Here is a 24,353-nt window from a genome sequence, read left to right on the forward strand (position 1 = left end):
TCGCTGGGGAAGTTCGCTGGCCAGTGCGTTGCCATACCTTCCATGGCCAAATGGAAAGAATTGTATTCTGACAGGACAAGAGGACACAGTTTCAAGCTGCGCCAGGGGAGGTTTAGTTTGGGTGTTAGGAAGAATTTCTTTGTAGAAAGGGTGATTAGACGCTGGAACGGACAGCACGGGGAGGTGGCGGGGTCACCGTCCCTGAGGCGTTCAAGGACAGGCTGGATGTCGCACTCAGTGCCACGGTCTGGTTGACACAGTGATGTTCTGTCACAGGTTGGACTCGATGATCTCCGAGGCCTTTTCCAACCTAATTGATTCTGTGATATTCTGCTGACTGGTTGCTGTGTCCATTAATCTTCCTGCCTCTGTAGGTGTTTTAATGTAAAGAGAGCATTGGGAAGGCTTCTCTCGGATCTCTCGCCTCCATTCATAAGTACAGTGTGTGGGTTTCCTCTCCACGTCTGATTTGTGCAGACTCGTTTCTCTGACAACACTCCCAAGGCATCTAAACAAGTCATGCTTGAGCAAGGCACCAAGAGCTTGGATGCTTCATTCATGGATTTAATTTATTCATTTGCAAGAACCTGCAGATGAAACCATGAAGAAGCACCTAAAAAAATACATGTCTAACTAAGGGCTGTGCATGTTCCCAGATGTTTCCAGAGCTTGAGAGAAGCAAACCTTCCTGCTGAAGTCAATGTCTGTCTCTGTGCAGAGCGGGATCAAGGTCCCTGTGTGGGTTTTCAGCTGTGCTGGAGTCAGTGGTTCATTCCATGCCTTCCCCAGGGCTGCACAGGGCACAGAGCTTCCAGCTGCACCTGCCACCACTTTGTCCATGAGATCGGGAATGGCTTCCTGTCTTCAGCAATGCCAACCAGCCTCCCCTGCACTTCTCTTGTGCATGTTATTATCCAGGCAGCTTATTTGCTTGGATCTCATCTGCAGAGCTGTAATGTGGCTGTGGAAATATTCCCTGTTACCATAAGCTGCGAGGGTGGATTCCCTGGTGAGTGGTGCAGGTCTTTGCAGGACATGGAAGTGAAGTGTGAGAATCCTTCTCTGGAAGATGAAATGGCAAAGCCACACTGGGAAAAGAATTCAACAGGAAAATCACTACTGATTTACATGGAGTTAAAATCCAAGCACTGTGTGGAAGGCATATTGTAAATGGTGATAGAGCTTTTGTTGCAGGCATGGTTTAATCAGGTTGTTTGAAAACCAATTCTAGCCAATTCTCTGCTAAAAAGCTCTTGAACACAGATTGCTCTGCAAGTGGGCTCCAGCAAAACTATTTAAACATTACCATTAAGAGATGGTGTTAGTGAGCTTCCAGGCAGGGAGGTTGCAGCACAAGGACTGAAATGCAAACCTGTCACACTGTCATGGGCAGCAATATTGTTGGGCAAGCAGACTGCTCTGAACACATCACAGAGGATCAGAGGGAGATTATATAGAAATGAGAGCTCCACTCTTGGCATAAAGTTGTCCTTAATGCATCTCAACTTTCCAAAAATGCAGTAGCAGACAGGCCCTGTGACAAAACTCCCCGTGCTGCCTTCTCAGGATTGACTTAAGCTGAGAAGAGTCTAAAATGAGGCCATTAACCTGACACAGGCACAGGCTATGAGCTGAGGGCAGTGTCTGACCCCCAGCGCTCTTCCAGTAAATGGCTATTAGCTCTTTTGGGATTTTTTGTTTGGTTTTGGTTTGTTTTTAGGGGATTTTTATTTGTTTGGTTTGTTTTTTTTTTCTAAGGGAAAGATTTCGGGTGTTTAAAGAAACTACCCCCACTCTTGTTTTCAGTATTGAGCGGGAAGTTTTTGCAGGTCTCCCAGACTTCTGCATCCTCAATTAAAACACAACACTTTGTAATTGAAGCAGATGGAGTCTTTGAAGGCTTAGAAAGAAGAGGTTTGGTTTAACTTCAGTGGGCATTGGATAAGGGCCCAAAATAAAAATTGTGAAAAACAATTAATGACTGCCAGTGTTTTAGTTTGCTGGAAGTGTATGTGTACATAAATCTCAAATGGCTCTTTGTGGGGCCAGGTTATTCAGCATTCAAAATGGTGGGAATGATGTACCAAACTGTTCATCTCAAGGGCTTTATTTCAGATTTTCCTTGTGTTGCTTGTGATTAAAAGTCATTACCATCTGCTCAGTAGCTTATTTGAAATGAGATGTTTATTTCCAACGATTCCCAGCCAAGCCAGGATTCACAATGACCAAAAGCATGATTAGAGTTATTGACTTTATTTGCAATCCTAATAAAGTGGCTCAGCAAACGGCTGAAAGGATGATGTTGTTTTGTGCATGGAACATGACAGGTCTGGTAGAGGCAGCCCAAATCCTCCACTCAGGTCACTGGAACTGCACAAAGCAATGCCTTGAGGACCTGGTGCAGTTGTACAGAAGAGATAATGGGTAGTAGCTGCTGTACATGCAAACAGCAGATGAGTGATATTGCAGGAGAGGAGAAATCCCTGACCTGCTTGTGCAGAACAGATGCAACACTTCCTTCTGCCTCCCCCAGCAAGATGTTCCCTGCTTTGTGTGCCTTCAGACTGGCTGTGGATGAAGTACTGCTCACAGACCACAATGCAGAAGGAGCTGGTGCTGCATTACAGCTTTGGAAGCAGACTCAGCAGCAAGAGCCCATTCCTGTGTTAGTGCTCATTTCGTGATTCCAGCTTCATCATCTGTACCCAGACAACAGCAAGGAGGTCAATCACAGCTCAGGGTCTCTGTAAAACAAAGAGTTGCAGCTGTTTGAAAGTTCAGGTCACAGTCACCTAAACAGCTCCCTTGTCAGACAGAGGGATTCTGTCTGGAATAGGGACTATCAAAGCCTGAAATATTTAATTTTTTTCCCTTTAACTGTTCCATGTGTTTGGATAAGAAGCTGTAGATAAATAACAGCAATTTGTTTGTTCATTCAGTGCCATTCAGACAGGCATGAAGCACATCATTCATTCATCATTTGTGAGCAGCTTTTCTGAACAAGGCAGGTTCTTCAGGATCTTGTTGAACTGCAGTAGGTTTGAAAAAAGAATGGCAGCCACAGAATGTGAGGGAAGGACAGAACTACCCACAGCATATACCAATCCTAGGTTTGGCAATTAGTCATTCTCCCCATAAAAACAGATTCCTAAACTGCAAGTATTTAATGAGCAGATTTTTGCATTTTGTCCAGAAGATCAGCAGTCAATGTTTACACCAATCTGGATTTTAAGTCTAGACTTAATTATTTATAGAAATATTTTCTTTAGATTTTTATGCTGGATTCTCTGTTATTAGTGGGATTCTTTTTTATTGAGAATGGTTTAGACAAGAGGAGGTTTTGGTGAGCTGATTCAATGCAGACTTAGAGTGCCAATTTGAATTGGACTAGACAGACTACAGTAGGATCCAAATGTTTTTAGCCATTTCTTCTTTATGTGAAATGCAGTTTTGGCAGTCAGCTAAATGAGAAAACAGCAATTTTTCCTGACCACTGGTACATGTAGCGATACAGAAAAATATGACAGAGTTTTCAATGGCTCCTTGTGGACCCTTTATAAACATATTGCATTAGTGAGGATAGATCTGGAAAGTTACTTTTAATCTCTGATATGTGCCCAGGTCTGTCTGTAATGACAGAGGACTATGCATGCTGTGGAATCAGAAGATACAGTGATGCTGAGGGGAAAAAAAAGAAAATACATTTGGCAGATCTTTGATTTTTCTGCTAATAAAAGTCTCAGTGGGATTCTCAATTCTTGTTTAAATTCACAACATCTCTTGCTACAGATTCTGTCAAAGAAGTAATTTTCCATCAACCTGCATTGTAATTAGATATGATGAAGAACTCACCAGATGTGCATGTGGAAGAAGGCAACATATGAGAGATTGTTTATATAGACAATTTAAGTCCAACCTGCCCCTCTGTAAATTCAGAACATAAGGTTAAAAGGATCTAAACACTTTTACAGCTGAGAAGCTGTAATGCCACAGCTACAAAATAAATTCAGCAATGAGTTGATCTGGAGTGTGTTTTCTTAAAAAATACTCAATCTTGATTTGGGGATTCTGGGAGACAGGGAAAAAATTAGATCTGTATCTTCACTAGCAGTTCAAATTTATACTTGTTTTCTCAACTGGCTTTGTACAATTTCAGCATTCAGATAAATGTGTTAATTATCAGCCCTTTGGCAACTCTTTCTCATCTTGTGAGCACACATACAGACTCTGATTAATGGTTTATGATTAATGTGCAGAAAAGAACACACCTGAGCTCCTCTAGTGACCTCTTTTCCTCAGCTATTCACTTGAGGGAAGGAGGAGATTGTACCTCCAGGAAAAAAACAAAAAAACAAAGAAAACAAACCACCTTCTAGATTTATCATTGAACTCATGTTAAAGTTAAATAAATATTCCGTAATTTTCTGGGCACAAGAAGGCTGAAGTCTATGGAGGCCCCACCTGTGGAGGGTGCAAAGCTTCTCTCCCAGAGCCCTCCTGCAGGTCCAGGTTCCGTGGCTGTCCCTGCAGTGGTGGCAGAGCCATCTCCTCTGCAGAAACAGGGGCACTCAGGTCCCAGTGCCACTGCTGGAAGCCTGAGAAATGGCTGGGGAAACAAAAATGGCACTGCTAGGAGCTTCCTTTTACCCTGACATAACTCCCAGCTTTTTGTGGTCAGCAGCTGGAGGTATTTTTAGCCAAAGCTGGAACATGGGCCATTATATTTGCCCTTTACCCACAGGTCTTCTAGCTGTTGTCTGCTCTGCCTAATTGCTCTGAAGCCATTAGCACATTCACTTTTACTCTGTGCTGTGACTTTCTCAGGTCACTCAGTTGGAGGTTCTGTGAAGGAGTGCTATTTATTTTGGCCTCTATTTTGAGCTCCCTTGACTTGCACTAAGTTCCCAGTTATAGTACAATAAAAAATGAAAAATTCACACATTCACTTCCTCCATCTCTTTCATAACTTGAAAGGTCTTAAATCATATCTTGCTCATCCCCATCTGTCTCCTCTCAATATGAAGAATCCTATTAATTCTTTCTGAAGTTTCCTATTGAGTTGCTCCTTAGACAGAGGATATTCTTTGTCTTATATTCTTCATGATTATATCTTCTCCATCTATTTTTAGATTTTACAACAGCCTTCGTGATATGGGGTGGGCAGTATTTTACAAAGCAGGTAAATCTGGCCATGCTCTGGTTTTATAGCATGACCTTCTGTTGTGATTTATGTTCCTTCCCAAAATTCTCAACATCCAATTTAATTTTTTGATCTCTTTATGAGGTGCAAATCTTGACCTCCTGGGCAAAGTTCTTGAGCCTCTTTCTGCACCTGGAGCATCATTAACAGAGCAGAGCGTGGATGGTTGCAGTGTCCCTGGCCCTCATCACACTTCCTGACTGCCTGACACTTCAGGGATTGCAAGGGAAGCTCTGATCCCTGAGAGCTGTTCCCTTTCTCCCTGCATCCTCCATCTTCCATTGCATGGATGCTTTTAGGGGGACAACGCACAAATTATTGGAAGAAAGTATAATTCTCTGCAGAGGTAGGATATCACACATCATTTTTTTTAAAGTAAGTCTTTCCTCCCATCTGCCAAGCCATCACACTCTTCCCAAGAGTGGCTTGCCCTGGGTGACTCCCAGCAAGGAAGTGAACAGCCAGGTGACAACATTTCTGCTTGAGACAAGCACAGAGATGAAGGTTCACTCCACGTGAATGTCCTGGAGTTACAGCCCAAAATGCAACAAATGCTTAAAAGCTCTGGTCTACCATATGCTTATAGGAAGAAAGAAATCTCTGTCCTCACACTGAAGAGGAGAAGCTGTCCAGAAACACTACAAAGGGCAATAGTTAAGCATCTCAGGTTCTTCCTGCCATGACCAACCCCTAGACATGACCTCAATCAACAAATCTCTCCAGAGACAAACCCCACATCAGTCATCCCACACATGGGCACAAACTGTCTTTTCTCAGCCTCACTCTACCCTAGCAGCTTTTTTCCAAGCCACCTTTTTGGTATATTCCCTGTAACTATTCAATCCTTTTGACCCTCTTTCAAAGACAGTTCCCATATTCATCTACCTGACCATTTATCCCTTACAGTTGCTTCCTACTCTCTGCCCAGCTAAACACCTTAGCTGTATCCCAGCAAGTACCTGGGATAAGAAACTCAAAGCTGTGGATTTGCTGTCCACTGTCCCCAGAATGAACGTGGAGCTGAGGAAGTGTCTGCTGTGCTCCCTGGCCAGAGGAGTCAGTGGCCATTCCAGCAGGTTTGGCCTGGAGGATTCTGTCCTGGCATGAGGGCAGCCAAAGCCCAGTTCCTCAACTCCCTTTTATTGTCCCAATCTCCCCTGAATAAGCACAAGTAACCACAACTTAGGTACAATTAATTCAGAAGTGCTGGCAAACAGAAGTAGCCATTGCCCAAGGGCAGGGGCAGCAATTGCATCACTAATGAGAACTCCAGGATCAATCATCGAGCAGCTCCAGGCAGTGAAACATACTTCAAATGCATGTTACAATACTGTTGACAGAAATGGTTCCATTTGCCATAAATTATTCAACTTTTAATTGTTTAGGCTTCAGAGTCTGTAAAGATGCTAATTGCCAAGTGTAGGATTAAATTGATAATGCCTGCTTTTTATTTTCATAAAGTTGCACTTAAAATTGCAGAGAGAAGAAGGACTGATTTTACATGTAACTTGCTAAAAACAAGGAGATCAAAAAGTTGATGAGTTCTGCTTTTCTATTCTGGGTTGCAATCATTAAAATTATGTTCCATATTTATCATGTCTGTGTGAACAAAGTAATAAATATTTTGACCAGCACACATACCTAAATCAATATTCCACTCACTCTGGGTTATCCCATCCCATATCTTGATCTGGTGCAATGAGTACCCTGAGACTATATTTTTACCTGTCATATCTGAAGACCTATATTTTCTTTGAAATAGGAAAGTAAAATGGAGTCAAGTATTTCCCAGTTTTCTGGCCTCTCTTCCAGGTTTTCATGTATTTTTATCATTCTTTCATTGGCTATTTTATCTTGCAGGATTAGTAAGGATATTGTCTAGACAGCTGACAAAGAGAAGGTTTGGGGTTTGTAGTAATCACTGTGGGGAAATGATAATGGAAGTGTATTCAGAAATATTTTTGTTTAGGAAATAAAAACCAATTTGCTAGAACTGCAAAACTAGAAAGCCAGTCAATTCTAAATTTTTTTGTTTAATTTGAATCTCTGTTTAAACTGTTTGATGAAGGAAGGAATTGCTGTTCTGGTATCCTGATTCACATTCCACTTCTGAAAGGAACATCAGTGCATGTAATCTCAAACACACAAAAATAAGCTAAATAATCTTTTCCTCTGTTAGATGTTGAAAACCCCTTCCTGGAAAGCTGAAAAAAGGCCGGAGTATTTTTTTTCTTTTAGCTGAGAATTTCCCTTTGAAGCAGTATTCACTTACACAGCTGAAGAGCTTGATCCCAGGAGTGCTATCTGTTGAAGTCAGTGAGAGGTAAAGGATGCTGAAAATCATGCCCTAATTGCCAGCTTGGCTTGAAGGAACGTGCTCTGTCCTACTAAGGAGCACAATCACCCTCTGCAGGGGTGAAATCGTGGCAGGCTGTGGTGCCTGAGCTTACCAGGGAATAAACACAGCATTGAAAAGAGGCACTACACAGGGCCACCATGGCAGGGCTGTTTTGACAAAAGATAATCAAGAGGGATGTACAAAAGATGATCTACTTGAGTTAGAGCTTCGATGAGGATGCTCTGCTTGAGTACCCGTTTGCTTTAAGCCCCATCATTCATAGGAAGGTCATTAAATTACTTTCTTTCTGGAGTATATTTATTACTTTTAAATCCAGTGCAGTCTATTTAGTCTTTCATGATGGTGAATCATTAATGAGAAGCTCCTGCACACAGTCATAGAATTTGTCTGATTACTGCATTCATATTTAATAAGCTTGCTGCTTACACTTCAGAGTAACAACAGAAATTAGATAGTGCAATACTTTAGTCCTGGAGTGCCCCTAAATTTGGCTCTAAATTATTCATTATACTGGCTGAAGGCAAGAGAACTGTTGCAACCCTAAATTTATCTAAATCCTACATTGTCTAATCTGTGCCTCTTTGTTGTTATTCTCACTTTAAAAAATAACTAATTTTTATTGAAACAGAAAACATCTAGGTTTTGTCTGTTGTAGATTTATCATCATTCTCTGCAAAACCACTGCAGTCAGCGAAAAACAAAGATCCCTTACTTGGACTTCAGCTGTATAGATAAAATGTGAGCCCTGCAATCAAGTAGGACTGTGAAGATGTGTTTTGTTTAAGCAGGGATTGTATTTTCTGGCTGAGACAGTATTTTTTTTCAACTGTCAATTAGACAAGAACACAGAGATTAACCAGCTGCACTCCCACATTTTTTAGGGTTTTATTGTTTCATTCTATAAACTAAATGTCTCTTTTGTATGGGTTATATCTAGAAACACACTATCAATGTAATATTTTTAAGGTCTTTAAAATAAGCAAACCTTGTAAGATAAAAGATCTAATCTAAGCCTAGGTGGGCCCTCAAGCAGAGTCTAAAATCATAATGTAAATGTTGATGTGCTCATAACTGATTTAGCTAAACAGACAGAATCTGCCCTGCTTTCAGATTTATCACTGGGAATGTCCCAGTCTTAAAAGTCATATCTGAAAATTGGTCCATAAAATATGTACCCCAACTTTGTCAAAAGCAGAAATTTCATAAAAACAGCTCACCTAAGGAAAGGACTTGTGTCCTCTGCTGCCATCTTCTAGTAGGTATTTCCTGTTCTCATGGGAATAATTCATAAACCACTTCTAAGTTTAAACCTTTTATGGGTTATGTACAGCTGCTCAGCATCAAAATGGATCAGGTGCTTATGAAACTGGCTCTGAGGTTTATTTCTCAGTGTTACTCAAGTCCAGCTGGCTGTCTAACCCTGTGGCAAAAACAGGCTCATGGGGAGGGATACAGAGCATCGGAGAAATACCAGCTCCTCTCAAAACACCTTGGAGGAAAACAAATATGAAAAATAAAGTGGGATTTGACCAGATTACACACAACCAAGAAGCAGTGCAGCTACCCACACTTCTTCCTCAATGCCTGCACTGCTGAGTGAAATGGCTCCACTGTGGAATGCCCCAGCCTGGATTAGCGGCAGCTCAAAAACCAATCATTCATCTCACACCTCAGCTTGACCAAACAACATGGTCTAATAGGCCAAAATGGGGAAATAGCACGGAAAATGTTGTTACACTAATCCTAAAATGCACAAAGTCTGCATTAAAAGGTTGGAACCTCTTTTTACTCATTGCCTGTAAAGTGACGTGCATCGTAAATGTGTCGTTATCATCACCTGGTCTTAAGAAATAAAGTAACACATGTAGGAATTGCATTTTATCACATCTCAAGTACTGTCTCAGTGGAACACTCACAGAGACAGATTGCATATCCTGACAGCAGTCCAAGAGGGAAAAAAACAACTTTAGGAAGGCAGCACAATCTAAATTTCTTAGAGTTGAGCCAACAGACAGATGGTAGGAACTAAACGTCCTTAAAAAAATCCCACGGCCGTGGTTGTCCTGGCATCAGTCTGATACTCTGCCAAAGTGAGAGCCCCAGTGAATGAACTGCAAAGAGTTTACAGTTGTTTCAGTCAAAATCAGCTTAAGGGGTAAGAGTTGGAATAGATGAACTGTTGCAAATGACAGCGACTCAAAAAGTCAGTGTGGGAACCTCCCCATTCAATACTGGCAGTGAGAGAGAGAGACTCTAAAAGAAATCTGTGATTTGACTGTCACATTAATAAGTTACTTTTCAGAAATAGTAGATCAGTTATTGTAACTGCTCTATGGCCAGCAGCTCCAGTTGCTGTAAGCTTACTTCTTGTGCAGAAAACAAGGACAAGGCGCCTCCCCACTTCAATCCTCAAAAGTAAAGCTTAAATTAGATTTGTCTTGGATATAGCAGAGGCAGATTTATGTAACAACAACCTCTGCTTTCACTCTCCAGGACTGTCTGCACAGCACACACTCCTGGGCAGGTACCAGCCATGCAGCTCCCCCAGCCACCCCTGCTCCGAGTGCCATAGCAGAGCTTAAAGATTTCTCTTTCAGAGAAATCCCATTAAATAATGCCTTAGCTTTCCCCTGTGTCTTGCAGAGCAGGAAATGCCAGCTGGGGGAGGAATGAAATCTAGAATAGCAGCTTGTATTAAACAAGACTTTTGAGACCTTTCCCTCATTCTTTTAAGTACAGCTTAATGGTTCAGACACTAAAAGGATCTGCTTTCCTCCTCAGAAACATTCATCTGGGTTTAGCTTTGAAGTCCAATAGTTTTAACACTGAAAACTCTGGGTTTGTGAGATTCAGCAGCACAGTACACTTGATTTCTCCCAAGGGATCTCTACATTGTCTGAGCAGCATAAAACAAGAGTGGAGCCATAGGAGATGCTCACAGGAGGATGTTTGTGTGTCAGAGAATCTCCATCACATCTCTGAAATCAGCTCAGCTTTGAGCTTGGGCTTGGCAGCCAAAACAACAGCCTTGTATGATGCTGGTAGGCCACGCTTCAGTTCATAGGCACACACTTCCAAATGTTTCTGGAAATCTTCTGAGCTCGTTTCAGAGGCTTCATGGGGCAGGGAACAGATAGAAAAGATGACCTTCCCTCAGAAGCCCTCCCCTCAATGGGTAGACTTGGCAACATCTCCCACTTGTAATTCATATTTCCATCTGTCCTCTCATTGAAGGATGAGGGTGAGCACATTCCTGGGGGAAGGCTGGCCACAGAGCTGTGATTGGTTTTCCCTGCATCATTGCTGTCCACAGTGAAGGAGACATCCTGGCCAGTGGCAGGAGGGCAGAAGGGGCTGCAAACGCTTGCAAACCACAGAGCTGATCAAACTGGCTTTGATCATCACAGTAATTCTGCATCAAAGATGCTGTGTGGCAAATCACTGCATTGCACAGATCACTGTGCTGGAGCCATTCCTGCTTTTTTCCCCCCGTGCCTGAAAATGGGCTCTTTATTCCACAGAAAAGGGAAAGATTGAAGCAAACCATGGGCACAATGAGCAAACTGCAGGGTCTTCTCATTTTCACTGGGGCCAGTCTTACCCAGCCTGTCCAGGAGCAAAGAGGACACTTACAGCCACTTTTCTTCTCTCTGGTTTTGATTGCTGTGTGCTTCTTGCCTGGGGATCCAGGCCTTTGCTGTTGTGTTTACCCTTCCCAGAAGTGCACTTAGCCATTAATGGAAGATTCGAATTCAGGCACTCACTCTGGGGAAAACATAGGTTACAATAAATAATGGTCACAGGTTAAGTCATCCAGGTATTGTGTATGCTCTTAATGGGTATCTAAGAAAAAATATGACATAATGCTTGCAAATAAATTTCCCCCATCACACCACCATCCATTTTAAATTATATCTCTTGAGAGTTTTCAGTTATTTTCTTTTCTTTCAAACACGGCTTCCCTCTGTGTCTCGACTCTGAAGGAGAGGGCTGAATTCAAACTGCAGAGAAATCTGTTAGAAAATGCCTGGGGGTATATGTGGCACAAAGACACAGGAACTTTATCTTCTTTTCTGGCTGCTCTGAACTGATTGTGGGGATTAATGATTTATCTCTCTTTAAAGAACTCCTTGGAGCTACATAGTCTCAAATCAGATAAAGTATATACTATTCCTCAATCAGGCACCTGCCAATTTAGGTTCAGCCTTTAATCTGGGCAGTTGTAGTTTTACAAAGATTTGACTTCAAGAAAAGTTTCCTGAGAGATATCATCAGTGTTCATCACTTTTCCAAAACCTGTATGATATTCCTACTGTTAGCTGGAATAATTATGAGAAGAAAGGAGAAATAGCAGAAATCTGCCTTTGTGCTGAGAACAATGCACAGCCACACCTCTGTCCTGGGTAAATCCCTTGAACAGCGTGTGGGGCTTGAGCTGGCTCCTGACACAAGGACAGAGGCTGCCTTGGAGAGTTTCTCAGGCACATTTCCTCCTGCCCTCAGGAGCAGGCTGGTCACCCCTAGGGTTGGTTTCCAGCAGGCACAGGGAAAGCAGGGAGCTCCCTCCTCCAACCAGTTCCAGTTTGCTGCAGATTTACACATCTGTGCACAAGGGGAGCAAGGGATTAGTCAGAGGCAGAAATACACAATATTGGTCCATAAATAGGTGTTCCAGAGCTCAGTATGGGGGTTTGTGGAAATGCACCTTTGTGGCTTGGTGACATTAAATCTGATTATTGACTCCCTTGTAACGAAGTCAGTGGGAGTTGTCTTGTTGAAAGCATGTTTGGACCAGATACTTGTCTGATTCATGTCCTTATTTACATGAATCCAAAGTGGGATTTGCTGTCTGTGGTAAAAAAGAAAACTAGCTGTTTACCCACATATACAATAAAAGAGAATTCACACACAGTCAGAGGTCTGCCAAATGCAAGACAGCTCCAGAGAAAAATGGCATTGTAAACCACTTCATAGCTTAAAAGAAAATAAGCTGGGTGTACAACAAGGTAGGAACCATCTGCTTGGCTTCAGTGGGAATTTCCCCAGAGTAATCATTACAGGGGTGGATAGATCATGAAATAAAGGAATTTTTTTCTATCTCTTGTAATTAAATTTACTGGGTTTCTGCAGAACAGTTCCTGGCACAGAGTAAGACATGTAGATGCAATACCTTATCATTGTAAAGCTACATAATTACAGTGATAAACAAGCCCATTTAGTTTAGCAGAGTCTCACATTTTGTCTGACTGACAGACCTGAATTTTCTACACACACCATAAGTCCATTTTTTGTAATCATGTCAGATTTCCCATTCAGCCACTGCTCCATGTCTTTCCTCCTCACAGCATCCAAGACCAGTATCTGCTTGATGTAGTACCAGTTCTAGGAAGCTGAAATTTGAAGGGGTGACCTTATTTGCTTCATTCTTCTTCATGACATTCAGAGGAAGCAGTTCACCTCTACACAGGTTTTCTGTGAAGTTAGGAGCAGAGAACATGAATCAGGAAGGTGGAGGTCTGTATGACCTTGTAATAAATTAATATTGTCCTTAGAGTTTATGCTTTTGGCCCTGCACAATAAATTCTTGATCACAATGTAAGTTCAGACCTACTCCTGGTTTGCCTCTGCTGTGAAATCTAGAATTAATATTGCAGGTAGTGATTCTGCTATAATGCCACTGGAATTAAATATTGCTGTCAATCTAAGAACATTTAATTAAGCAATATTTACAGAGCAGTTGGATGCTCTGAGGACTACAATGCAGTGACCTGGAATTGTTCAAGTCTTCATTTTCTTTTTTATTGTCATAGTTCAGCATTTCAGCTTCTTTTGCCCTGGTAATTTGACACTGTGTCACATCCTCACAGCTGACCTTTAGAGGACAAGAAGCTGGGACCATTGTGTTGGTTCTGTGCTTTTCCCCTTGCAGTTTCATATAACACATATTAGATTTACTTTTATTTTCTATGTGAAATGAAACCAGTCTTGAGAGTTACACTCTCAAAAGTCAGAAATAACATTTTGTTGAATCATTTTGAATATGATAAGCTTTATTTTTCCAACTTCTCTGCTAAGTGGAAAAGGCCAAAAGAAGGAACAATAATTGTCCAGTCTTGTCTATACTATTAATTAAAAATTAATAGATTACATGTTAAAAGAAAGATGAATAATTTATCTCCAAGCAGTGGGCCCAACTAGGAAAATCCACATTCTGGCTGTATTTTCTCAAAATAAGTCAAATACAGAAAGTAATTATCTCTCACAAAAGAGTTTAAAATTATATTTATTATATATCTTAAGGAAAATATAGTCAGGTGAGTTTACAGAGACAGAAAGAAAAAATAGAAATAAGGAAATATTTTTAGAATAGGTGTCTTTTTTTTTTTTTTGCAATGTTTAATTGACTTTCTAATATTCTGTTTATCAATATCATTCTCTGTAATCAGAACCACAGGAAAAATTATCAATAAGCAGAAACCAGATTTTCTCAGATGTCCCATTCTCCATGAGCAAAGTCTCTGCACCTCAGGGCTCTGGCAGCATTTTTCCCTCCAGGAGCACAGTGAGGATTTTTGCCTTGTGGCTGCAGGGCTGAGAGTCACCGGGGCTGTCTGAGCTCTGAAGGGCACAAGAGGAACCCACAAGATGAACCCAGAAATCCAGATTTTGCTCCACTTCTTCTTCTCCAGGCATCCTGATTGCTCCACATTTAGAAAACATAAATGTTAGATGAATTTGAGTTGGACCATGAAAAACCTGCTTATTCACAGGGCTGTCCCACCACGTGAACCCTTGACTCCACTGCTTGAATCCAGCCACAGAGAATTCCCAAGCTGGCATCTGCCCTGATCCACACAGCTTGAGTGGTTTAAAGATGCTTCTGTGCACACAATATTTGGGTCTGATGTGACTTTCAGGGTGACAACCCACAGCCTTTAGTAATTTCCCGAGTTCTTTATCAGTCTTTACTGTCGGAGCTCAGTGCATCCCTCCGGGTGTCCAGAGTTGCCAAGGACCCCCCTGGGGGGCTCAGAGACCCTGGCACACAGCCCAGAACACCTGGGGATTTGATTATGACCCATGGAGCAAGTTGCCAACTTTGTATGAGGACATGAAAGTCACACAGGTTTGAATAGCATAATAATAAAATCATCACAGGGTGAAAATGTAGATTTTAAGATTTTTGGTATGGGGGTTACGGGGACAAGATGGAGGAATCTGGGCGTGTCTAGCCTTTCTTCTTCTTCTTCTTCTTCTTCTTCTTCTTCTTCTTCTTCTTCTTCTTCTTCTTCTTCTTCTTCTTCTTCTTCTTCTTCTTCTTCTTCTTCTCCTTCTTCTTTTCCTTCTTCTTCTTCTTCTTCTTCTCCATTTTCTGCAGGGATGCTGGCACTTTGGGATTGGTTCAGAGTAGAAGCTCACTGTCCAACACAGGTGATGGGTATTGGGAATTAAGTGTAAATATGTTATACGTAGTTTGCAGTATAAAAGGACAACACCACCTCGAGGGTGCTCAGAGTGCCTTTGGCTGCCTGGCTGAGCAAACCTCGGCTGGGCAGAAAGAAAATTTTATAGATAAGAATTAATAAACAACCTCAAGAGTGAAAAGCGACGAGTCCAGACTTGTTCTTCAGTTGTGCGGGCGGAAGCAGAGACATCCTGCACATCTCGGGACAGCAATTATCAATAGCAACCCGAGACTTTACAAACATGGTATTTTGCACTAAGAGGCTGCTTCATAGACTCAGAGTGCAGCTCCCATTAGAGTTCAGCAGAGCAAAGACGTTCCCACCTTCTCAGAGAGCTGACAGCCCGTCTGTCTGTCCTGCAGCATCCATGGCTGAGCTCGGTTCTGCAGGATGAACCACATGTGTCGGGGCTGCAGCTGGCCTGGCATCATCCCGTCCTGCCAGCCCTGCTCTGGGGACAGATCCCCCGGGGGCTGCGGGGACAGCGCAGCCTCTGAGCAGCGCAGCTCAGCCCCAGGGAACGCTGAATCTGTGCTTTGGGTCCTTAGGGCAGGGTGTTACAGATTTTTCCTCCATAACGCGCATTTTGAGATAAATACCAGCTGCAGTGAAGCGTTTCCCGTGAACCAGCCTGTTAGGAAAGGGTCAGGCTGCCGATGTGCCCATCGCCGATAACCCACGGCTGGTGGAGCAGGAGCCGCCGCAATTCCCGGGAACACCCGGGGCTCCTCGGGCTGGCTTGAGCGCACGGAGCGGCACCGAACGGGGCTGGCAGCGCCCACTGATGATGGACTGGCCGTGCGAGCTTTAATTAGCCAGCGACAAGGCAGAATTACAAGCCCTGTTTTACGAGCGCAAAGTAAATACTCGCTCCCCTGCTTTGGCCGTGCCTGGGATTTATTGGGCGCTTGGATGTGTCCATGCCTCAGAGCCAGGGAGGCAGATGCTGCGGGAGTGAGGAAGAGGTTTTTGCAACCTGACCCCTGAGGAGGAATAGCTGCAGCCAAGCCTTTTATGCTGGCACATTTTTCTGAAATATTTATGCCCGATCACCCGTCGTTGTTTACCACAGTGCCTCCTCTCCTTGCTCACCGCGGGCTGCCTCATCAGACAGTCTTTGCTATTTAGGGAGCACAGAAAAAAAAGTTAGGAGACTGAAATTAGAGAAAAACCTTTTTGACACACACTGAAGCTTCCACCAAGAGAGCTGTGGGGAATTAATTGCCAGGCAGGAAAGGCTGGGAGTGGGGATTGCACACCCAGCAGTGTGGCGCAATCATGTGAAGGGCAGAATTCCCTCATCTCGGCAGGCATGACTGCTGCGGATTTAGGTAGGAGCTGCTTTTCAGGACCAGCTATTGTTGTTCCAGCCAGTCCATGCTGGATGCCTTCCCCTTGGCTGCTCGCAGAAAGGGCAGCTGCAGCCCCAGCAGCAGCCACAGCAGCCACCCGCAGCAGGGAGGAGGGAAAAGCCTCAGAGCAGGAGGCAGAAAGTAGGTTAACCTGAAAGATGAGAGTGGGAACACTGCTCCATAGACATCTTTCTTGCAGGGTTTGATATATTCACTTTTTAGCGTCTCAGAAGCAGAGGGTGTTGCTTTGCATCACTGTCAGTGAGGAGGGAGCTGAGCTCCCTCCCTCCGTGCTCCCCTCCGTGACCTGTCTGACTGCTGCAGGAGAAGGGAAGCCCAAAGAAAGTCAATATGGATAAACCCCTGTTGAATTCTGGTATTGGTCAGGCTGCTGGTGGAAGGGTACAGCCTCCCCCGGGTCACACATTTAGCTGAGAACAGCAGATTTGTCCTTTTCAACAGTTTTGCAAGACAAGGTGCTTTTGCTGTGGGATTTTGGGGTTGCTTTGATCAGTTTGAGGTTGTTTTTTTCTTTACTGTGTCTAGATCCAGGCTGCCTGAAGATAACCATGTGTTTGCCAGCGATTTTAGTGAAATAGGAATTTGACCTTGAAATATGCTGAGTTCACAGGCTATATAAACTAAAATATTTTGTATGTTTGCTCTAAATCCAGACAGCCAGAGCTGATGGTACCTTTCCCCACTGCAAACAGATCTGCTGAAAAGCATGAACCTTGATTTAAAGGAAAGCCACCATTGCTGATTGTGTGTCGTATCTTAGATGGAGAGTGGAAGGAGAATTGAGATCAAATACAGTTTATTGACTTTATTCCTTCCTTAACTAACAGGCGAACTTCTGAAAATGTGCACAGTAGCCCTTTTATGAAATATGAAAGCGAGCACTAAATTACAATCCTCAAATCACCAATTCAGAGCCCACAGAAATATTTTTTTTTTCCATTTCTTCATCTATAATTTCCGGGCTGGAGCTCTAGCCATTAATAGCAGCTACATCATTGCAGTGCCGACACTCCAGCAGCACCCTCATCCATTTCAGTCATTGATCCGCTAATGTGTGCCGGATGAGAAAGGAAAGGGCGGCTCATTCATCCTCCCCCTCCTTCCTCCTCCTCTCACCAGGTGGCAACCACTCACCCATTGCTTTAAATCCCTATCAGATTTCAGAGGCTCAGTGTTAATTGTTCCTGTACAAGGACTGACCCCAGACAGTGAAACGAAAATTAAAGAGGCCATGGAAGTGGGTGAAATGCTGCAGGAGGGGATGGATCTGCACCTGCTTTCCTTGGCCCACTGCTGCAGACAGCACAGAAATGACAACAGAGCTGGAGCTGCAAAGCACGCTTGTAGGCTTTGGGATCTTCCTGGAATATGAAGCCAAACAAGGAAAAGAGTAGGAGAAATGCTAAAGAATTTAAGCAATAAGATTAAAGGTACAGCAAAGAAATGGCACTTTGAGTAGCATCAGCTGCACAAGTGATACTGTAATTCCTGTTGCATGTGGAGCAAAAAAATATTCTTCCCATGGACATCCATGGGTAATCCATACTGGAGCCCTGTTTGGGTGTTTTTCTGACTTACAGAAATACTGAGCTGGGAGATATATTGCTTATGCCTGTAGCTTGCTGGGATTTCCTGATCCAGAAACCTGATTTTTAAATTTTTAGTTTTTAATCTATCCAACTAACCCATAGGCACATTCTTCTTTCCCTTTCCACTCCGCTTGGTACTTCTACTCTTTTGTTCTCATATTCCTTATCTTTATTTTACTCATTTTGGGAATCAAAGTGCAAAGGAAATAAAAATCCTGTTAGTTTTCAAAGGTCCACACAGCAGTAGATAATTGGTTTCCAATCAAGCCCAGACTTCTTTGATCTCCAAAGTCCTCACAAAGAACATTTTGCTAAGGCACAAGCATGTGTTAGGTAGCACTACCAGGAGATCTAATTCTGAAAGTCTGTGATTACCTGAGCAGTGACACTCATAAAGATGAGAGGGATTGATTACAATGCTGTGTTCTTACACCATCTTCCATTACCCTTGCATTAATGAGACATAACTACCCCTTCTGAAGAAATACTGTCAGTGAAAGTTCTCTCATGCTGTGCTAACAGAGGTGATGGGTCATGCAGCAGGGTCAGGAACAGAAACCAGCTTCTTCCAGCTCCCCAGACCATGGCTCAGCCCCATAAACATCTTCCTTCTCAGATCGCTGCTCTTTCCAGTTCTGCCCATGGAGACAACTGGAAATGTGCTGCCCATTCCCACCTTGGCTCTCATTTCCACCTCTGCAGCAGTTTACAACTTTTGCCTGTGCTGGCTGAACTTTCTGGGCTGTGGTGCAATGACCAGTGTAATGTTGTTTATGTAACACAATGCCCAGCAGCTAAGGATATGAACTTTCCAAAACCAGCTTTGCCACCAGAAAACCATGATGTGAATCTACACCCTTGTTCATCTTTGCAAGGACTTAATCTCTGCTGTCACTTTGAATCTCAGTGACCTTCACCTCAATTTCCCTGATTCACTTAATGCCTTTCTCTCTCCACCCACACCTAAACCCAATAAAACATGAGGGGGGTTGGTCTTTTTTCCTAGGTGACAGCAGGAAATGGACTCAAATTGCATCAGGGGAGGTTTAGATAGGATATTAGAAAAAAATTCTTCACTGAAAGGCTGGTGAGGCATTGAACAGGCTGCCCAGGGAACTGCTGGAGTCACCATCCCCTGGATGGTGGATTTAAAGATGTGTAGATGTCTGGGGGACATGGCTTAGTGTTGGTCTTGACACCACTAGTGCTGGGTTAATGGCTGGACTTGATGATCTTAAAGATCTTCATGATCTTTATTTAAAGAGGTCCTCTGCAACCAAAACTATTCTATTATTTTGAATAAAAAAGCAAAATGTGTTCATGCTACAGAAACATGAGATATGGTTAAATGACTGATCTTGGGTTTGTAGGAATCTCAGTTTTTTTTCTTTTTCCCTTTCTCTTTTCCCTTTTTCCTTTTGTTTATTTTTTCTTTTGCCTTTTTTTTTCCCCCTAGTCTTCATGCCAGGGCTCCCCAGCAGCAGACATTTTTAATGTATCAAAGCAGCATTATTTTGTGCAATCTGGAGAGGCAGAGTGCACAAGATGCACAGGTGTACACTTGTGCATGCATACCAAAATCTAGAACTGACTCTGCTTCTTTAAATAAACAGAATACATTCATTTAGCTTAAAATAGGAGTCCTGTCAAGCTCCTGCCCTAGAGCAACTACCAATTGCACTGTCAAAATCACTCTCTGTGGTTCTGAATAGGTTTCTTAATGAAAGAGCAACATTAGCTCTTTAGAACATTTTGTCCCTGAAGGATGCAGCAGCAACAGCCACAGAATGGTTTCTGGCTCAGACATGCTTATAAATGGTGGAGAACATAATGGTTCAAATCGTGATTTCAAATTTCCAGCTCCCTGGAAATGCTTCACAACATTCAGGGAGCCAAGAGACAAATGAACACTAAGAATGGTACCCACTGATGAGAGAGATCTTTGTTCCCCACATGCACACTGACCCCCTTAAGAATAATTGTGGTGTGAGTAGGTTGCCACTGAAACAATGCAAAAACCAGGGAATGAAATTATTTGGGACCCAATCCAAAGAAAAATATGTTCTGCTTAAATGAAATTTTAGTATTTGCTGGATTAAATAATGATGATCATCTGAATGATATTCCATGTTTCTATTTTAGCAGTCTGGTCATACTGACTGTCACAGTAACAATTTTTTATTCTGGATAAACCTGGAGGCAGCAGTGGAGTAGAATATGACTTGAGTAGATATGTTTATATTCAAACCAAAGAAAATGAGCTTTTCTTATAAAATGCATGGTTGGAGACAGGACTTGGGTGTTCTCTTGTTTCTTTAATAGGGATGGTGTGGCTGCACTCAGCTAAAGTCTCCCAGTTGGAGCTATAGCACCATTTAAATGTTGAAGAATGGTATTTACCAACAGCCTCATGCATATCCCCAGTCAGGGCTCCAGACAGATTTCAGATCAAATGTCACTGATCTCAGGCAGGAAAAGCCCTCAAGCAGCTTTTCCACAGCATGGAGAGTATCAGGATCAAAACCAACAACAAAACAAATGACATTTTTCATCAGAAGTATCTGTCCCTGCTTTGTCAGTCTTCTCCCTGGCAGCAGGAAACTAAACTTTTCCTGCTGTGTTTGATCCTCTTACCTCCTATGCTTGCAGCCTGTTCCAAGAACCACATCAGCCCAGATGTAATTATCACAGAAAGAAGCAGCTTTTTCTAGGCACAGAAAATTCCAGTGCCAATAATAAAACAGTGAAAAGTGCCCTTCCTGTGTTTTACCCCATTTTCTGATGTTGTGGTCCCTTTCCCTGGGCTCAGTGGTCATGCTGGTGCTGGTGCTGAAGGTCCCTGGTGTCTGAAGCCTTTCCCCAGGAGGACTGTGATGTTCATGGTGATGCTTTTGTCTCAGTCTAAGACCTGTTTGGGTTCATTTATACATTTGCTAACCCATTTTATACCTTGCAAACTCAGCACTAAACCTGTGGCCTGTTAACAGTGATAGCAATACAATACAACATGGATTCACAGCTGCATTAATATGCTATTTTTAAGTTTCTCATTTGTTTGTTGTCCAATTCAGACCCTGCTAATACATTTCTGAAGGTAAGGGATCAGCAGAATATCAGGAGTTAACTTAATGAAAGCCAGCTCATTCCATACTGCACTCAGGGTTGGTGTCTCCTTGGCTGTTTATAAAATTCCATGGAGCATCTGGAATAAATGGCACTGAATTAATACAATGCTATAAATAGGTTAATCAGGTGGAATCTTCAGCTGCTGAAATAGTAGAGTCACACAATTATACTGACCTTGGCTCATTATGGTGCAAGTTTTCATTATCAAATTTCAGTTCCAACCTGGAGAACTTCTCTATCTGGCATTTGGGTCAGCTTATGCTTGCAGTCCACACTTTTCCACTGAAGTAATAAACAGTGAGCCAATGTTGGAGCAATTTCTTGGGGGCTTCTGGTAATTGTTCATAAGCTGCTGGGCACAGAAAGTTTCTGTGGAAAACTGAGTCAGGACTGAGAAGTCAAGCCCCTTCCACCAAACAGTTTAATATCTGAAGAGCTGAAAAGATGAATTTCACCTATATAGCTTGCACTTTAAAAATGTAAATGAAGTCTATACATGGAATTCCTCTGTGACAGCTTCCTCTATTAACAGACTAAGTCATCCATCTGTCACAGGGAGAGAAAAACCTATTTGCCACTCAAAACCACAAACTCAACAAAATTGCTCAGAATACTCAGCATCACCTCAGTGCGTGGTTGGTAAGCAAACTGCTTAAAAATAACGACATTGGCAGCACAAGACAGTGATCAGGGCTACAGAGTAAAATGTGCCTTGAAATGGCATCAACTGCTGCAGAGGCTGGCTGGGATTATTAGCATGGCAATAATTACAGTTCCCACACCTTTGCTTCCTCCTAGAATAAAATGAAATATAAAAATAATGGTTTCCAAGATAAGTATATATGTCATAATTCAAAGTACCTATCATAATGTACTTCCATTTTCTACCCCATAAGTAAAAGGTAGAAACTTTTCATGTTGCAGCTTTCCCCTCTTAGGCAAGGCCAGCCAGAACAGTCCTTGCCAGCATCTCACTTGCCAGACATAAATTGAAGAGAGGAAGCCGTGGGCCTGTCCCACTGGTTGATCAAATCACATTTAATCATATCAAGGCATCTATTTTTTCATTATTCTGTTTGGTTGATATTTAGAAACAAAAAGGCAACCTTATTTTAGGAATTTGGCAATTAGAATTATATTAGTAGATCAAATTGACATTTGGAATTAATTATAAAAGGGGGAAAAAGGGTTTGTGCTCACTCTTGATCTTTTAGAATGTAAAAATATGGTCTGATAAGCATATTTGCCATCTTGGAAACATCAAGGCTTATTGTGATTTATTGGCTGATATTAAACCAACTCCTTATTTAATGATCTAAGCTGAGATCATGGCTCCAGAGAAGCAGACATTATATATATATAAATACATAAAGAAACTTCTCACACAGTTTTGATGCATTATTTAGCCAGTATTACTACTACTTTTTGTAAATTTTGGCAAAAAGTCAGGGAACAGCAGAGTTCTAAGTGTTAATGGAAGGTCTTATTTACCAACAGCAAAGCTGCCTTCTGCTGGATGTCTCTGAGAGGGTAATACTTCAGTTATTACTGGCTTAAATATGTATCTTATATGATCCTGCTAAGTTTTTGCCAGTGTAAGCAAGGGATGACTGCATTCCTTAGTAATTTGTGTTTGGTTGTTTGAACAAAGAAATAGCATAAAATAATAAAGTTTATGCAACTGGAAATATTATAGATATGACACATGTTTCACATCTACTGTATATATTATATAACTGGATATGAAATATGTTTCTCCTCTCATTGGTTTATCTTTACTTCAGTGATAACTCTTTAAAATACCTTCTGAGAGTTACAAACTGTTGTATTTCCCTTGGTCCCAGACAAGTTGTCCCACACATGCCAGAGCTGATCCAGGTCCTGTCTCTGTGCCGAGCTGGCACCAAACACAGCTGTTGGGAAGCTCAGAGCTGCTTCCAGGTCAGTAGAAGATATTGGTTTAAGTGTCTTTTTTTTAAACATGTCCAGGCTATCTGGTTTTCTTCAGTAACCACTTTTTTTCTCAATTTTCATTTCTTGTTTTTGCTTCTAAAAAACCATTATCAGAAATGCCATGATGAATTTTCAAAGCTGAGTGAAGACTGTGTGCATTCCTATTAACAGCAAAATTTCCATAGATTTTAGTGTGTCCAGGTTTTCCCTCTGAGCACTCCACCACGTTTGCTATGCAGATGGGATTTCCTCCTGTACAGATCCTGTACAGATCCTGCAGCTGGACCTGGGTGGGCAGAAGCAGCTCTGATTTCATCCATGCTGTCCATAACCCTCCCTGCCTGCTCAGCTGCACAAACTGCTGACTACTGAATCCTCAAGGTGAAGGACAAGACGAAAAACATTTTCAGGGATTTGAAAGGATGGAATTAACAAGGCAGGAGAATGTAAGTTTAAAAGCCAGGATAAACAATACAAAGATTTTTTTCCTTTCAGGAAGCTGAAAGGAAAATTGTCTGGAAATGTGCAGTTGATGGACAGCCTGCTAACAGTAAAAACAGGAGTCTCTGAAACGCTAGGAAATAAAAATTCATGACCCAAATTAAGAAATGTGAACTTGACAGGTGCTTCCTGTGGATGTGGAGATGAGGGAAGTAGAAGAGGGTTTCTCAAGTAAAGGATAATGACGATGCAGAGAGCAGGTAATTTGTTTCTGCTCTCCAAGGCAGCTCAGCATGGGGGGATCCTGCCCTGCTAATCAAGCCGTGCCCCGCTGCGTGCGATGGGTGCTGCATCTGTGCAGGGCTCTTGTGGCACTGAGTGGAAAGCTGAAAATTGCTTTCCTCAGGCTGCAGCAACTTCCCTCATTTGCAGGAGATGCTCAAGGGATCAGTCCATCTCCCGGCTTTCCAGCAGAACAAACCCAAGCCATGCTGGAATCGTTCATCAGCTGGGAGTCTGAGGATGTAACTGTGTGTTTGCCTCACTTCACTGACAGGCTGATTCCCTCGTGAAACATTCCATGGATTTTATCCAGTCTGGCTTTAAAACTGTGAGGTTACAGGCTCCTTCCACTTCTGATCTAGTGACATTCAAGGTCAGGAAGTTTTCACTGACAAGGAGTTTCAGTTTGCCTCAACAATGTTACTTCATTCTTAATTGCATTTTCATAAATTAAGGTTTCATAATTATTTCAGTCTCGCTGCTTAAGTCTTCCAAACCTTTTTATTGGAAACTAATATTCCTCTAACCCTAAGACTATAATTTAACTACGCTAAACTTAATTAT

The sequence above is a fragment of the Zonotrichia leucophrys genome, chromosome 6 (genome assembly GCF_028769735.1).
Source record: "Zonotrichia leucophrys gambelii isolate GWCS_2022_RI chromosome 6, RI_Zleu_2.0, whole genome shotgun sequence".
In the NCBI taxonomy this organism is placed as follows: domain Eukaryota; kingdom Metazoa; phylum Chordata; class Aves; order Passeriformes; family Passerellidae; genus Zonotrichia; species Zonotrichia leucophrys.